This window comes from Mustela putorius, unplaced genomic scaffold, assembly GCF_011764305.1.
Source record: "Mustela putorius furo isolate JIRA1106 unplaced genomic scaffold, ASM1176430v1.1 tig00000580_pilon_pilon_pilon, whole genome shotgun sequence".
Lineage (NCBI taxonomy): Eukaryota > Metazoa > Chordata > Mammalia > Carnivora > Mustelidae > Mustela > Mustela putorius.
In genome coordinates, this window is record NW_025421423.1 from 13,798,470 (window position 1) to 13,815,061 (window position 16,592).

Sequence of the window (16,592 nt, forward strand, 5' to 3'; positions counted from 1 at the left end):
TCTGAACTTTGTTATTTTGTTCTAATCATTTAGGAGGTAACGAAATTTCACTTTTATGGACTGGACCATGGGTAGGCAAACTTTTTCTGTAAAGAACCAGATAACTCGGGCTTTCTGGACCACTTGGACCTGGACTCTGTTGCCTAGTCTTTGTTTCCATAATCTTTGTTAAGAATGCAAAACCCATTCTTAGCTGGCGGCTCATACAAAAAACAGCATTTTGCCAAATCCTACACATGGTGATTTGTCATTTTTCAGAATTTAACGTTAGGAAATAACCCAAACGTGGCCATGACCAATGTTCCCCTTATCTTTTTCAGAGCAATTACAAGAAAAATGAAAGAAGTTGCAGAATTCTAGAATAACATAAAAACATTCAAAATCTTCCTTTCTGGCCTTTCTATATATCCAGTCAGGTCTCTCAGGTATGGGAGTTGCCAGCCTTTCCTTTTTTTTTTTTTTTAAAGATTTTTATTTATTTATTTGACAGATAGATCACAAGTAGACAGAGAGACAGGCACAGAGAGAAGGAGGGGAAGCAGGCTCCCCGCTGAGCAGAGAGCCCGATGCGGGACTCGATCCCAGGACCCTGAGATCATGACCTGAGCCGAAGGCAGAGGCTTTAACCCACTGAGCCACCCAGGCGCCCCTCCTTTTTTGTATGTATTAGATGAAGTATGAAGTGTGCGTATTTTCCTGTATGGCCACAGGCCCACTTGGCTTTTGTAGCAGATATCAGCAGTCCCCTCCCAGTGCCTGCTTCCTCTACTTTCTACCAAAATACACTGACTTTTCTGTGGATGAATTTATCCCTCCTCCATTTTATAGTAGCTATGCAGTTTGTGTGGGATTATTCTAACCCCAAATCCAGGGTTAGACCCTTGTTGTCTTAATCCAACCAAAAGTCTTATCTTTAGGTCAAGAGTTAATGAAGCAAGAGGAAGAAAGCAAGAGAATGCCATTTCTAGCATGTGTGACAGAGTCAGCAAAACTTTCTCTTTCCTCATCCGGATATTAATAAGAATCTGGCTGGCAGCTCTTACAAAACAACACACAGGAACCCAGCCTTTGCTGAAGGCCAATATTCCACAAAGATGTGAGGAGACATTGAAGAGAGTTGGGGTTTGGGTGATACCTTGATCTACGGGATTAAGTGTGGCCAGAAGTTCAAGCTAAATCTGAAACATTCATTTCCACAGTAAATTCCTTTATGGTTTAAACTGGATTAAGATGGGATTTCTGATAGTTATCTGGAAAGTATTCAGATACAATATTATAGAAATTTCTCCCCCTGAGTCAAATTGCAAGCACTATGACTAACTTCATCATGGGTGGTTTTTTTTTTTGTTGTTTGTTTGTTTGTTTATTTGTTTGTTTTTTAAAGATTTTATGTATTTATTTGACAGAGAGAGAGATCACAAGTAGGCAGAGAGAGAGGAAGGGAAGCAGGCCCCCTGCCTAGCAGAGAGCCCGATGTGGGGCTCGATCCCAGGACCCTGGGATCATGACCGGAGCCAAAGGCAAAGGCTTTAACCCACTGAGCCACCCAGGCGCCCCCATCATGGGTGTTTTAAAATTTCTCACATAAGGTATGTTGTAATAGAGCAAAATCTAACATTATGATCAAGGAATTTAATTTCTTACTTCTGATATACCGAGGCTCAAAAGATTCATTGATGCTCTGCAATGCCCAGGGAGAACATGGAAGGAACATGAGCTTTTGGATTCCGACAAATGTTATTTTCCACTTCATGGTGTATGACAGGTGCTACAGTTGGATAAAATAACTTGGTTTCAAATCTGAGTGCTGCCTTTCTGAGATCTTGAGCGAATTACTGCTTATGTCCTCATCTGTGACATGGGGAGAACATCCACCTCACGAGGGTGTGGTGAGAATGAAGAGATATGAAAAAAAACCTGGTCAAGTGTGTATAATTTCTAGCCCAAGCTAGCAAAGACATGCATTCCCTTCTGGATTCCCAAGTTTATACTTCAGAGAGGGCTTTCTTAACGCCTTAGAGAATAGAAAGCAAACAGAAATTCAACGTGTTCCCTTTTGAGATGGCAGAATTCTAAAAAGAGAAACAAAACCTAGCTGACCACAAACCTTTGGGGGCATGCTAGGTTGGCCATACCATAGTGTTGGCCAACACTGACGAACTAAATATTTTAGGAATAAACAAAGCCTCTTATTCATCTTGACAAAGACCGGAAGCTCTGGCAGCACTGCCTGCAGTCTTGCATTGCATGCTAACTGCCGGGCGCAGAGCAGTGACCGCCCCTCTGGAGGGGCCATACTCTTTCCGGTCAACCACTATCCCCGCCATCTTTTACCACTTCAGAAGAACTCAAGGTGGAGTGGCAAGGGGCCTTTCTGTTGTGGGCATGCAGCTATTTGACTTCTACTACAGTAGGCATTAGAAGTTTTTCTAATGTCATTCCTTTCCCTTTGCCTCTAGGGTGTCCCTACTTATTTATACTACTTGGCTGGTTTCTGTTGGCATTTGAGTTTGAGACCCCTGATGCTGATGTTTCTACCATCACAGGCAGGAATTTTTTTTTCCTGGCCATATATTGAAGATCTTATCATTTCCTTCTCCTTTTCTCTCTTTTTCATCCAAGAAGGAAAGACAGATGTTGATACATATTGTACATCCTTCAAGCTCCCAATTAGGAACCACTGCTTTAATGTGAGGGCTCGGTTCTAAGCATCACTTTATTTAGGTTACCTTGAAAGTACACAGTTAATTAAGGGGACCGTGTCTTCTCGACAAGTGAGATGGCCAAGGTACAGTACTGCAAGTTTAGACAAGTTATCCTAGACAGAATTTAGAATTCAAGTCTGGGTCACCTATCACTGTCACACAGGGAGGAATGTGGGGTCCGTTAAAATATGCAGGTCTCTTAGAAAGCCATTTAGAATGGATGAACTGAACTTGGGGAGTGAATTTCTTTCTTCTCTGCTTTAAGACCACATCTATCATTTCTATCTTCCTTTTTCTCGTAGGATTAGCTTTTCCAGAACTTTCCTCCACTGCATTTGTAAAGAAATTAGTACAGAATTAATCCCCGGGCTGCAGTGCCAAAAAACTCCTGCCACATTCTGGGGTTCCTGGAAGTTGAGCAAGGCTGGGTCAGTAATTCTGCCTTTCAGCATTTGTAGACTTTTCTTCAGAATTTGCTCACACTGTCAGAGTACAAGTTGACAGCCCACAGAAATCTGTTTTTTTTTTTTTTTTTAAAGATTTTATTTATTTATTTGACAGAGAGAGAGAGATCACAAGTAGGCAGAGAGGCAGGCAGAGAGAGAGAAAGGGAAGCAGGCTCCCTGCTGAGCAGATAGCTCGATGCTGCGCTCGATCCCAGGACCCTGGGATGATGACCCGAGCCAAAGGCAGAGGCTTTAACCCACTGAGCCACCCAGGCGCCCCGAAATCTGTTTATTCTTAACTGGAATTTGCACTTGACTGCCTTCTTTGTTTCCCTGACATGCACTCACATGTATTTTCCTAGACTCATTTCTGACCTCATTGTTGGGAGCAGGAACCTTGAATGTAATCTGGGTGGAGTCTCCCTTTGAGAAGTCCGGGGTGTGCGTGTGTGCTGTGTGTGCCTCTGTGTTTTAGTTTATCCGGGGCGGAATCCTGGTAGGGGGTTGGAAATTCTAAATCTTGAAAAAAAATGACAAAAACAGAGTGGGAAGAAGAGAAGAAAAGAGGAAAAAAGGCTGATGAGAGCAAAAGGTAGAAAGGAAGGGCACAAGAGAAGAAAGGGAAAAATTTTTTTTTACAAAATAAAAAATAAATAGCTAAATCATTCCTACATATTGCTTGGACTCTACCTCAGAATTTACAGAGGCCTATCAGAACGGTAAGTAGAGGTGCCTGGTGGCTCAGTCGTTTAAGCGTCTGACTCTTGATTTCAGCTCAGGTCATGATCTTAGGGTTATGGGATCGAGTCCCCCACTAGGCTCTGTGTTGGGGATAGAGCCTGCTTGAGATTCTTTCTCTCCCTCCGCTCCCCCACACCCCGCCACCCCCGCAAGAATGTTAAATACCATAAAAGTAGGTAAATAACCAATAGAAATCTCAGACCATTATTAGTCTTATCCTAAGGGGAAAAAAGTCACTTTAGTGCTCTCTGAACAAAAGCCCTGGTGAAATCTTGCTCTCTGTGGAGGTTTAGCTATCTGGTGAGTGCTGAGAGGGAGTAGCTCAAGGATCTAGGCCGGGAAAGGAAAGGAGGGGCTTCCCTAAAGTGCTCTGCGGGGAGCGGCAGAGAACTGGACCCACTCCTAGAGTCTTGCCGCTCAGTACGCTGTTCAGACCAACAGTATCAGCATCACCTGGGAATTTGGGGGGAGGGGGAGAAAAGGAGCTACAGGAACAACAACAAAAAGAATAATACATGCAAGAAGGAGGGTGAAAAGGGAATTGCATACAGAAAGGATAAAGGATTTACAGCTAGGACTTTATGTGCAGGAGGAGGGTGAATTCTCTTCATGCTGTAAGACCTTGTTAATCAAGGTCATTTATAAACACTAGCACCTGGGAGCTTGACAGACGGGGAGAACGTCAGGCTCCATCCTGCAATCACTGCATAAGAATCTGGATTATAAGGTTCCCCAGGGGATTCTTGTGCACACTGGTTTTGAGAAGCAGTGCTCCAGAGCTATGGTTCGATCAGGGAGCTGTCGGTGACCCCAGGACCAGGAGCACTAGCATTAGCATTGCCCGAGATCGTGAGAAAGGCAGATTCTCAGACCCCACCCAGGACCTACTGAATTAGAATCTGAGGGTAGGGCCCAGGTGGGGCGATTTTAACACGCAGTCCAGGTGATTCTGCTGCAAGCTCAAGTTCAAGAACCACTGCGCTAGAAGTTTTTTTAAACAATGGGATGGATTTATGTTAGTCTGGGTGGCATGTCTTCCACACCGTAACGAGGAGGCAGGAGTGTCGTTCAAAATATGTAACACCCTGAGTGACTTGGAGGCTGATCATTCAGACTGGACAACAGCTAGGCATCTGCTCGTGGCAGGGGGAGGGGTGGAAAGAGGGCTAGTCTTCCAGGTATTAACATTTTCGGTTGCTGGATTTGGGGGAGATCCAGAATGTCCTAGCGGTGGGGAGGAGTCAGCCTCGCGGGGTTGGGACGTGAGGATGGGGCTGGGGGGGCAGAGGGTACTTACCAGCCATTATATATTCCCATAATTTAACAACTGGTTAAACTGGCCCTTCCCAAGATCAGCCTTGTGATATTGACGGGAAATGTAACAATTCTTCCCAGAGATCAGGTGGGTGACTGCCACTGCGGATTTAAGTTCTTTACCAGACCAAAAAAAGAAAAAAAGGAAAAAACAAAAAACCAAACCATTAGTCAAAACAAACAGCCATATTTGCTTAGAGTTTCAGCACTAAAGTAGGAATTTATAACCTTCAGTGATCCCTTGACTACGAGGAAGCAAAACCGTGAGAGGTCCCTGAGCGGATCGCTAGTTCAGAAACTGAGCAGGAAGGAGCTCTAAGATTCAAAAGGCACTTGGCACTTGCTCACGGTAATGGGGCAGGAGTCACAACGGTGGGTCGTGTGAAGAGTACACATCTTGGATCATGTGGAGAAAAAGACTCGTGGAAAAGGACCATTCGCACTCTTCATTCAACCCCTGCAATGTGCCTTCAGGGAAGTGAACGAAAGTATAAGTGTGGAAAACTGTGCCAGGGCAAAGTGTTCACGAAAGTGAGCTTCTTAATATTATGGCAGCAGTTGGCACCGAGCGAATCCTGCCAGCATGGGGCAAACCCATGCCTCCGGCTTCTGTGGGCGGTCTGTGATGCTCCGCTGGGAGAAGTGGAAACCCCCATGACATTCTGGAAATCTTTATTTACTCTGTGTCACCCCCATTTCCACAGGAGGCTTACAATCTCTCTAACAGACTCGCTGTTTCTTGTAAAAATCTGTAGTTAATTACGTTTTTCTGATTATTTTTATTAGAAAACCATTTGAAAATGCTGAAAACTAGAAAGTAGAAAAGCAACTGGGGTACATGATCTCTAAGATTATATTATCACCACAGTATTTTGATGTCACACACACACATACGTATATGTAATATGTGTGCGTTTGGGGGGCCCCCCCACACCAAAAGGCAATTCTGGGACACCAACAGAGTGTCCTATAATTCAACTCAATTCTGACACTGTCTCCTCAGAGATAGCGTCAGATCCCACAGGTGGAGGGTACAGTCCCCAAAAGACCCTGCCCCTTCAGACCCTAGTCACAAGCCCAGGTGGTTTACCTGTGCTCCGACTGGCTATGATTGAAAAGTTCCCATGACCCTCTCCTTGGGTTTGATTAATTTGTTTGAGTGGCTCACAGAGCAGAGAAACATTTTACTTACTAGATTACCAGGTTTTTTTGTAGAAGGAAATAACTCAGGAACAGCCAGACAGAAGAGACGCACAGGGCGAGGAATGGAGAAAGGGCTTGGAGCTCCCAGGCCATCTCCAGGCTGCCATTCTACCTTTTTTGTCTGCTTGGTCACCAACCCGGAAGCTCTCTGAATCTGGTCCTTTCGGGGTATTTATGGAGGCTCATTATGTAGTTACGGTTGATTAAATCATTGGCCACTGGTGGTCCAGTAGACCTCCAGCCCCTCTCCCTTCCCTGAGTTTGGGGAGGGAAGTGGTGCTGAAAATTCCAACCCACCCACCACAAGGTTGGTTTCCTTGTCAGCCAGCCCCCAGGTTAAGTTACCTCGGGGCTTTCCAAAATTCACTCTATTAGCACAACAAAAGCACGTTTACCTACCTTATTACAGTCACTGTAGGGTTTTGGGAACTGGCAGAAGAGCAAATATTTGTTATTATACATCACAGTATCACAATATATATAATTCAGTTTTACTGAATTGCCATTACATTATTACACGATTTTGTATTTGTTCTACTCCTTAAGGTTTAGTGTTATGCCAGGGTCACTTTCCCATTATCTAATGTAGTTGGACCATATGTTTTGTTTTGTTTTGTATTTTTAAGTGGAGCCCAACGCAGGACTTGAACCCATGACCCTGAGACTAAGACCTGGACTGAAATCAAGAGTTGGGTGTTTAACCAACTTGAGTGACCCAGGTACCTCCACACCACATGAGTTTTAATTGTTGCCTACATATCACTTTATCATTTTAGTGCATCACGTTTTAATTAACTTTTTTTGTATTAAGTCTTTTACAACCTTACAGTCATAAAACAACACTGAGATGAGTATCTAATAAACCATTGTGGAAACCCTTATTTCTCTTAGAGTGATTTCCTAGGAATATAACTATTGTTAGTGATTTTAATGTGTAATGTCAAACTTCTGTCTGGAGTGCTTACACCTATTTGCAAACACTAGCAGTCCATGGACTTGTTATTAGTTTTAATTTGTACTTCCACTATTATTAATATGGTTGAACACATCTCTATTTTTTAATATGAAGTTATTTAGTATTTGCCAGTTTTTTTTTAAACTAAGTCTGTTTAATTTTGAATTGGTAAGAGGATCTTTATATTTTAAGTGTTTTAGTGATTGATGTTTCTTTTTTAGTACAGAAATTAAATTTTTTTCAGTCAAATTTATGGTGCCTTTTGACATTTTTGCATTGGTTATATGATTGAAAAGATACTCTTATTTTGTGGTTATTTATGTCTATCATATTTTTCCTAATAACCAAAAATAATTCTAGTTTTTACATTAAGCCTTTTAAATTAAAACACATTCTAAAAACCTAAGACAATCAAGATACATTGTTAAAAAACAACATTCATCCAAGTAAATTCGGAGATCTAATTGGCTTTTATTAAATGATTCATGACTCTGGCAGCGTCCCATCTACCAGGTGAGGGGAACTCCAATGGGTTACAAAAAGTGACAGGTTTTTAAAGGCAGGCCCAGGAAGTCCTGCCATTGCACTCCTGGGTATTTACCTCAAAGATACAGATGTCATGAAAAGAAGGGCCATCTGTACCCCAATGTTTATAGCAGCAATGGCCACAGTCGCCAAACTGCGGAAAGAACCAAGATGCCCTTCAACGGACAAATGGATAAGGAAGATGTGGTTCATATACACTATGGAGTATTATGCCTCCATCAGAAAGGACGAATACCCAACTTTTGTAGCAACATGGATGGGACTGGAAGAGATTATGCTGAGTGCAAAAGTCAAGCAGAGAGAGTCAATTATCATATGATTTCACTTATTTGTGGAGCATAACAAAAAGCATGGAGGATATGGGGAGTTAGAAGGGGGTTGGGGTAAATTGGAAGGGGAGGTGAATCATGAGAGACTATGGACTCTGAAAAACAATCTGAGGGGTTTGAAATGGCGGGGGGCGGATGGGAGGTCGGGGTACCAGGTGGTGGGTATTATAGAGGGCACGGATTGCATGGAGCACTAGGTCTGATGAAAATATAATGATACTGTTATGCTGAAAATAAATAAATGAAAAAAAAAAGTGAAAGGTTTTTAAAGGTAGGCCCAGAAAGTCATAAACAGAAGGTTTATTATAGGTGAAGCAACCTGCATTTGGGGACAAAAGGGTTTTAGTAGGTGGATTACCTTATCCTCCTTTGAGGGTATGAAGAGGGCCCTGGTGATAAGGTGCCTTGTTGGTACTGACTATAAAATTCCTGACTGCCTGGTTAAAGGTTACATTTTGCAGGGGGTGGGGGGGTGTGTGGTTGAAACTACAGTTGGGTTAGGTATTAAATCTTGGTTTACCAACTTGGGGTTTTAACCCAAAGGATACCATTTTGTATGGTCTTCTTTTTAACAACATGAAGGATAAAAGATGTACTCACCTCTCAACAAATACAATATTATATACACTGCTTCCCTGTTGTGTCTATGTACATTTTAATCTTTCTCTCACTATTTATTGTTATGGGAAGAGAGGAGAACACACATACATTTCTCTACAGTCAAGTTACTGAATGTCAATCAATCCTTCTCCATTGCCTTGTGATGTTTTCTGTATAACCTACTGAAGTCCTGTCTCATAGAGCATGTTAAGCATTTTCCCCTCAGTGGCTTGTGTGTTTACTCTGGCCTCAGAATCACATTTATTTATTACACATTTAATGAAAATATAAAAGCTGATACGATTACTTGCTCTTTGCAAATGTTTCTTAGCTCTGAAAAAAAAGTTCTGAGAAAATATCAATGCTGGTAAAGATAAATAGAAAACAGTTTTGTACATGAAAGACAACAGAGTGTTAGTATGTGACATATGGAGATTCGAGGTGTAAGAAAGTTAAACACTTGAACATTGAATTCCCCTATGCAGGGCAGGTTGGAGGTGATGTAAGAGAAAGCTAAGGTTGGATGATAAGTAAATTGGGGTCAGACTATGGAGGGACTTCAAGGGGAGAACTTTGAGGTTAATAAGCAACCAAGAAGGAGACTTAAGGGCGCCTGGGTGGCTCAGTGGGTTAAGCTGCTGCCTTCGGCTCAGGTCATGATCTCAGGGTCCTGGGATCGAGTCCTGCATCGGGCTCTCTGCTCGTCAGGGAGCCTGCTTCCCTCTCTCTCTCTCTCTGCCTGCCTATCCATCTACTTGTGATTTCTCTCTGTCAAATAAATAAATAAAATCTTTAAAAAAAAAAGAAGGAGACTTAAGGGTTCTTGAGTGGGGACAACGACTAGGAAAAATCATTAGTATGATAATGATCTACAGGCTAGAGGCAGGGACACTGGATTCAGAAAAGCATACTGGGATTTACAGAAGTTGATTTGTGAGAGTAGGAGGAATTTTACAGGAGTTGCAAGGCAGCAGAAGGCAATGTTTTCTTCACATGTCAGATAGACACAAGGCACCCACTCAACGAATACTTGTCAAGTTTGCATATACTCTAAGTACATAAAGGACAGAAAAGAGTCAGAGAATGCCACTGTTAAGAGCCTTATACGTTGAAGAGGTAGTAATACCACTGGCCAAAATGGGAACATTCTCTCCCGTTGTATGGACTGTTGCATATTCTTTTCCTACCCAACTCCCCATAACTAACCCTCCAAGAAACTCTCTTTGTCATTTTCCTCTATGGTAACTTCTGAGGGGAATCCACACATTCCTGGGGGAGTTGATTTTGGTCCATCTATCCTTGGATGAGGAGTCCAATTGTGATCACTGTTCATGTGCTCTGACTTATTGGTGGTCTTAACTTTCCTCCACTCTCCCCAGATCCCATGCAGGACAAGCTCTAATGAGAGCACTTTGCACCAGAGGTCTCTCTTGATGTGAGAAACAAAGGTAGAAGAAAAATTATTCAATTTCCTTACTATCTAAGCCCACTGACAAGTGCTTGGAACAGGCAGAATGATATTCCTCTAGGGACTCAACTGCCTCGATGTTAGTACTTCACTAAGGGCAGAAGGCAATCTTAGCTTACCCCCAGGATCCTATAAGTATACTTCAACATATAACAATTCCTTTGAAATCTTCCTCTATCTCTACCCACCAAGATACATGTTGGCAACCATCCCCCAAGCATATGACTCACCAATAAACATCTGAAGAGTCCCATGACTCAGGTTTTATTACACAGTAATAAATGACCTTTCACCAACAATAGCTAGCCCACTCAAGGTCCTGGAAACCTTGCTTCCATTCCTTAGAGACTTATGCTATCCCTAACCCCCTCCCAACTTGATGGTATATAATGGACCACTCCTCATGACCCCAGTGTAGTTTTTTCTGCCCATAAGTCCTGTCCCCATGCTTTTATAAAACCACCTTTTTCCACCAAAGACATCTCAAAATTTTTTCTTGGCCATCGGCTTTGCACCCTAACATCTTTTCCTACATCATCTATCATCAGTTCCTATCGAAGGATGACAAGGGTCAAACTTCTCTTATGCTACATCTAGGTCTTGGAGAAGAGTCTCCAAGGATGGGTCCAGCCCATCTCATCAGGGTTAAAGATGACCAACCTGACCTGACTTCAGCATTTTGGTTCCAAATTTTTGGCTAATTTCAGTGTCCTACTTGGCCATCATGAAATCAGCAGGAACCCAGGGACTCCAAACCTGTTCAAATCCAAATACCTGGGCTTCTGACCCCTTTCTCTGCATTATTATGTCTGTTACTCTAATCCTCTTGCTTTGTCTAGTTTAGCCTGCTAACTTGCTCCTTGAATTTGGGTTCTAAAAAGCCTTCAAATCTCCTCTATAGAAAAGTCTGCTTTTGCCTTGGGCACTCTACTGTGCTTCTACCCTCACCTAAACCAAGTCCTGGCTCTAATCACCTTCTCTCCCAAAGCCCACATGGTTTCTGCCTGACCCATCACTGGACATTGCCTGCCCCAGAATCCACAATTAGTTGCTATGTAATTTAAAATGACAGTAGTTCACACTGTCCCTCAAAAAGTACCATGACCTCCGATGGCCCTAAACCTAAATAGTCTGAGAACTGCTAATCTGTAAAATGGGCCTAAGATGACCTGGCCTCCCTGCCTCACTGAGTCGTTTCAGGGCTCAAATGAGATTATATATGCAAGTTGGCTTTGAAGGCTTTTAAGTGCTCCACAAATCCATGGCATTACTATCTGACACTAGCCAACAGTCACTGAGCACCTCTCCTGAGGCCTACAGCTGAATGACCTAGTGAAGAGGTTCTATTTAAGTGTTAAATTTATTAAATTTATTTAACCTTAAATAGAATCTAGGTCTTAAATTTACTGAAATGGAGCATCTTCTTAGCCTGCTCAGGCAAAATCCTCTTTTGGATTTTGATAACAAAATTTCATTACAGAAGCAAAACAACTTAAGTAGAAGATTCAGAGTATATAGCTCTTTAAATAGACCGCCTTCTCTTTCTCTTTTCTTCCCTCCTCACTTCCTTTCTCCCTCCCCTCCCCATCTTTTAAAAAAATCTCAAACCATGCTTCTATACATGCAATATGGTGTGTGTATGTTTAGGATTTTTCTAGAAGTGTCGATTTTTCTAGAAGCTGTTAGATGATTAGGTAGGTAAGTAGCTCAATCATTTATAACTCCCTAGACCTTTCCCACAGTCATTCTTTTCAAAATGATGTTCATTGGGACCCATGTCAGGATTTAATTTGAGAACTCTACTACAATATTCTGTATGTGCGGCATGATGTAGAAAGGCACACAGTCTGCAGTTACCACCTGGCCTAAATGAACAATTCTGGGACAAAAACACCTTGAAAGAGCCTTCGCTTGGCACTGGAGTTGGTAGTGAATCAGCCAGTACTGGCACTGGAAAACAATTTGGTGCTTGATCGAAACATTTTGCTCTCCTTTCCCCCATCCCTTTCCTAATCGCCTTCCCTCCTTTCGCCCCTCCAACCCCCTCCCCAAAAGATAAAGACAAAACATGAACAAAACCAATGCAGACACATTTAGGAGATTATATTACCACCTTCAAAAATGTAAAACCACATGAATTGAAGGTTTTAAGATAAAACACAAGGCTTTACTTAATTGGCTAATTCAGGAGGCCATGGAAGCTGGAAATAGAGAGGCAGATTTAGGGAGCAGAATCTCAGAGGGGGTCCTCTGGCCCACTCTGGGGCACTCTGTCTCAAAAAAAAACTGGAGTTCACGGACAGTCTTCATTGGATGTTGGGAATGTGAGCAGTGCTACTTGCAATCATTATGCTAGATTGTTGTTACAAAGGGTGTGGGGGGAAAAGAGACTTTTCCTCTTTCATAGAGTATCACAAGTCATTGAGATGGACTCAGGTCAACTTTCGGGACATGAATACCTTGTGGTGGGAAGGGAAATGGTGGCAAGTTCCAGAAAGACCTTCATAATGTGCATTGCAGAGATGCCTCCTTTTAAGGAACTAGAGCCTAAGAAAAAAGAATGGTATATGTTCATATTTGGGAAAATTTTAAGACAGTCTCGGGCCCTCCAGAAACAGCTGAGAACAGAGTCAGGAGGGGTGATCCCGAGGTTCTACAACAGTAATACATGCTTAATAGGAAACACAATATACATGGGTCACTGTCAAGTCCAGATTTCATGCACTTCCAAAAATAAAGAAGGTGGACCCAGTGGACCTTCAGCGGAGGCATCAGTGCTTAATGCCACACATTAAATTCCTTCTTTTATGCTGGCTGGACCTGATTTATCACCTTTTTTTCTGAGTCAGCGCTACTGGCAGGGAGTTAACACTTGAGGTAGTTAGGAGCAATCCAAAGAGAAAGAAAATGCAAAGGAAATTGTGCCCGTAGTCCACATGTCCTCCCTTTCTACTTGGGAATGAAAACCCTCCCCTTCTGCTGTTTGGAGCAGTTTTAAAAGGTGGAAGAGAAAACAGCTAAGCTGGAGACTGAAAATTCACAATACATCTGAAGCATCTTGGGACTTCTGGAGGGAGGTGGGACTTCTGAAGGAAAAAAAATGTCAAAGGAGAGTGGGAAGAAGAGGGAAGGGAAGGTTTAGATTGGACCTCTCTGCACTGTGTTGGCAAACGTCTAAGAGAGGACAACATGAAGATCTGAGCATGGAGGCCTCACACTTTTACAGAGAGCAAATGACCAGATAGCTAGATTAAGAGGAACCCTACCTCTCACCACTAAGTCTGTTAAGTTTTGATTTTATCATCTTTATTTGAGTTAAATTTCTGGATCCATGTGTGTGCTTTTGCTCAAGAAGGAGCATAGCCAAGATGTTCAATAGCATGGGGAAGAGAATAAATCCCCAAGTCAATGTCAATGTCTTATAATTTTATAGTAAACAAAAAATGAATCGAGCCAGGAAGATCACCAAATGGAGAACGTATTAAAAGGGTCAAAGGTGAAGAACCTATACCCAGTTGAGTGAGGATGCCAAGGATATAGCTTGGGTCATGCTTTGACCCTTTCTGTATGTCCTCCCCTCTTTGATGTGGACAATTCATTCTTCCTTGATCTTAAATAAAGTCATTTGCAGGTGTGCCTCCAAGCCCTATTTCCCAACCACATTGCTGCACCTATAAACCATTACTCCCTGGGTTATAACAGTGATATCCAGGATGTTCTCATAGCCTTTTATTATAATCCAGAAAGACGACAAAAAAGATGACAGCTGCCCAGTGTTGCAATTCACCTGCTTTTCTGGAGATTGAAGTTGGAGACAATCTAAACTGAGGGAAGAGGTATACACTCCCTGGAGGCTAATGTTAGTGGCCAAGGTTGTGTTCCTCATGGTATTCCTAATGGTGTCACTCTGGGGAAATCCCTCTCCCCTGAGTCTCATTTTTAAAATCAGAAAATCAAGAAAGTCCCTGGCCCCCGAGGACGTTAACTTTTTCAAGGCCCTTTCCCCTTCTGGTTTTGACAGTGTTTTGACAAAATTGAAGCAAGCTGTGCCATCAACGGGACTGACCAGTTGTGACTGCTCCTGCAGAAGCTGATTTGGAAAGAGGCATATGTCCTGGAAGATGGGAATATGAAATTGAAGGTCAGCACACCAGGAGAAAAGAGAAATGTGATCACATAGGCAATGGGAAAATTGGGGTATAGGGGTGTCATCCAGATGACTTCCAAAAAGAAAGTTCCTCCAGCATGTGTTTACGTGACTCACCAGGGAACTCGATGACAAGGCTGATGATGGGTGGAGAAGGTAGTTTTCGTGTGTGAAGGGAAATGATTCTGTTATGAGGCATCTTGGGGGGGAAGAAGCTGGATTTAGCCAACTCCTTTTTTCCCATTGTCTTCACTCACTTACTAGGAGAGCCAGTAGAATTGAGAGAGAGGGTCAGGATCTGCAGCACCATTCCATAATGACACATACAATCAAAAACAATGATGTTTAGGAAAGAATCTTTTTCAAATTAAAGTTCAGGGATTCAAAGAACTCATATGTTCTTCCTTTATCTTGATGTTTATTTTCTATTAGCAATAGCAGAGTTTAAAGGATACAGAGACTCAAAAGACTTTCTACAGACCCAGAAATCACCTTCAGCACCTTGGGCCAGCAATTCACCTAAGGCTATAAGTTTCCATGTGTCAAATATTATATTAATATAAGGTTGGGCACCAAAGATGTCATTTGATTGCTTCTTATAAAATCTAAGATACCATGATGGTAAGATATACCGTTAAACTGCCAATTATATCATGCCACACCATTGTAAGATGCATTTCCATCCTAGAGATGGTATATTTCAGATGAATGAAACATGCCAAACATCCTAACTCTGCTGAATATTGTGGTTTATGTTAAAGTCTAACTGGACACTGTTATATTTGGGGATGTGATCAGTCGACTCTGGCTAAGACTTTATTAATCCTTAAGGCCATATTCTAATATCTAGGTCAGAACGCTGAATACCAAGACAGGGGAACCAAGTAGAGGAGAGTCACTTCTGCTCTGTTGGTAGCAGGGTCACTGGGTAGGATACAGGAAAACTGATTATCTTGGCAACTTGATAGCAAGCCACAACAGTGGGCCATGGCTTAGACTGCTCTTCAGTTCCAGTTCTAGTGCATGACCGTGCATTTATCTCAGTGTTATTCCTTCCTCAGTGGAAGAGGTCTGGGGCCATCAAGGCATCAAATCCATAATATCCATGTTTCATTCGCCTGTCTAGAAAATAGGCAACATGGCAATGGGGTTAACGTTGTCTGTATTTCCCTCTAAAGAACTTGGTTTTCAGTATTGTACTACTTCCTCCAATCTAGCCTGGTTGCCTGGACAGAATGTGGGGTCAGGAAATAAAAGAGCCTGGGTGACAATCCCATGGATGGTTAGTGTAGTGACGGGACTTCCAAGGAAACATACTCAACTGAGAAAAATGGACTGATTCAGTGAATTGTGTCAACACCCACTTGTGAGACTTTGTCATCCTCACAAGGAGAGCAATTAGAGTAGGTCCCATTATTGCTTCCATTATGCAGATGAGGAAAGGGAGGGTTTTGGTCTAGCACCTTGTCCAGATGATATGGCTCCTAAGGGGAAGGGGCCAGGATTTGAATGTGAGTTGTTGAATTCAGAGCCTCCGCTTTTCATGACTGTTATCACTGTACAAGAAATAATTCTTGCCATTATGGAGATTCAGACACATAAACTAGTCATGATATAATGAGAAAATTGCCTTAATACATACGTGTATACAAAGTGCTGGGGAGCCCAGAGGATAAAGCTATTAAGTTCTTACTTAATCTTACATAATATGAAAAGTGACCTTGAGAATGAACCAGCTAGATTTGCTTTTTAAGAAGGGACTCCTTTTACTGTTCTATAACCTCACACAATTGGGTTTCCTAGACAACACGCATTTGCCTGTTTGTGGATTGAGCAGCGATACCTTTCCCCCAAGTCTCAGGGATATCTAACACAAAGTTTATCACCTAACAGTCAATAAATGTGATGGAAACACATTGTTTGGTCATGGAAAATTTCAACCACACCCATAGGTAGAGAGGACAGTGTAACAACCCCTGAGTATTCTTTGCTCAGCTTCAGCTGTTAGCAACATTCTTCTGTTCTGGCTGACCCCCACTTTTTTTTTTTTTTCCTGGACCATTTAAAAGCCTATCCAAACATCCATATAATTTCATTATAAATAATGTAAATACTTCAGTATGACTATCTAATATACC